Here is a 1,934-nt window from a genome sequence, read left to right on the forward strand (position 1 = left end):
TAGAGGATTACATGTTCAGATTAGTTTCAGCTTGTATCAGTTCAGGTGGTTGATATTCCTCCAACGCTGAACTCACCATGAGGTTTGCACCTGCAGGCACAAGAAGATCTTTGTTTCTTTGGGTCATAACATCCAACTTTAAACAACTTTTACCCAACAGCCTGGTCACCTGGTTTGCTCTCAGCTTATAACTTACACAACTGTTGGCATAAAGATTCTTTTCTATTTATAGAAATTAGGTTACATTTGCACTTCTTTCATGTGCTATTTTTATGACATCACTGTAAATTAATTTCCTGTGTGTTCCATGATTAACAGGTTCAACAAATTCCCTTTAAAATCAGTCCTTTAGAGGACTTTATTTCTCTCGAGTTGGTTCCTTAAACTCTTCCTCGCTCACATCTGGGACCAAAAGGCCAAGCAAAGCATGCTGAGATGTACAACCCTCTATTGGGAGGACTCCCTCTCGGTCGTCTCTCTGGTTTCTTCATGTTTCTGTCTGAGTGTCCTCTGTGACGTTGCCAACACCTTCCAGCTGAATAGCATCTGTCAAGAGTCACTAACAGAAATGCAGTGGGAGAAGGGATGGATAAGGTGAAGGCAAGCTGACCTCTTATCCCCTACTGCTCAGAGGTCTACATTTTTCTGTAAAATAAGTATTCCTCACATTTATCATGATGAAACACAGCCTATGAATGAGTTCGACTTGTTGCCTCAAGCAGGCTGAGCAATCCTGTCTCCAGGCTGAGCAGCCCCTTCTCTTTCAGAGGAAACTCAGCAAGGACCCAGCAAGCTGCTTTCCTGGACCAAAAAAAAAATAAATAATCAAAACCTATGAGCTCATAACTTCTCACCAAGTAACAGGACAACGCTGATACCACTGACTCACTCTGGGTAAGTCAGATCTGCAGCTGGATTAAAGGAGAAGGGAAAGTTTCCATCCGCTTTGGCTCCTCCTGCCAAAACAGCCTCCCGGCTGTGAAGGAACTGCTTTGTGCCCTGCTCTGCCTTTTACTCCCGCTGGGAAGTCCCCAGAAAAACCCCTTCCATCCCCGAGGAATACCCCCAGTCATAAAATGATCCCTCCCCGATTGCTTTCCCTAACTCTGCAGACACATCGATGACTACACACGCTGCTGGAGTCTGCAAGCAGGCATGTTAATCCCTCCTCTTGCTCGAGAGTCTTTCCAGACCTGCCTGAGCTTTCTGCTGGTGGATGCAGATGGGGGCAGGTTTGTTTTAGGGTGCTTACTTCTAGGCCCATCAGCAAGCGAGCACCTCATCTGAAATGACTAAGGCACTTGATGGCGAGGGACTGGCTTTGCTGTGTGGCTTTTTGATTTGCAGTGTTTCATTCAGGCAGTTTACTTTGGCTGGCTGCCTTTGGTAAACATCGCACAACACTGAAACCAGGAAATACCCAAAAATAAATAAAGAAATGGTGATTACTAATCACAGAGTGGTTTGGGTTGGAAGTGACCTTAAAGCTCATCCAGTCCAACCCCTGCCATGGGCAGGGACACCTCCCACCAGCCCAGGCTGCTCAAAGCCTCATCCAACCTGGCCTTGAGCACTGCCAGGGAGGGGGCATCCACAGCTTCCCTGGGCAACCTGTGCCAGTGTCTCATCACCCTCATCATGAAGAACTTCATCCTAATATCTAACCTAAATCTGCCCCATTCCAATTTAAAGCCACTCCCCTTCAGCCTATCACTATCTGCCTTTGTAAAAAGTCCCTCCTCAGCTTTCTTGTACTAGATCTTCCTTTGTCTTCCTTCCTTACTCAGGTCAGATCTTGCCATCCAAATTTCAGCAAAACCTCCCTGGGGACCTGTTGGGGTTAAGAACACCCTCTGTATGGGAAGCAGCTGGGATGGGGGTGGTGGCTTGGAGGCCAGTGGAGCACTGCCAGCCTTGGCCCTTCCCACTTGGGC

The sequence above is a fragment of the Mesitornis unicolor genome, unplaced genomic scaffold (genome assembly GCF_000695765.1).
Source record: "Mesitornis unicolor isolate BGI_N332 unplaced genomic scaffold, ASM69576v1 scaffold1352, whole genome shotgun sequence".
Lineage (NCBI taxonomy): Eukaryota > Metazoa > Chordata > Aves > Mesitornithiformes > Mesitornithidae > Mesitornis > Mesitornis unicolor.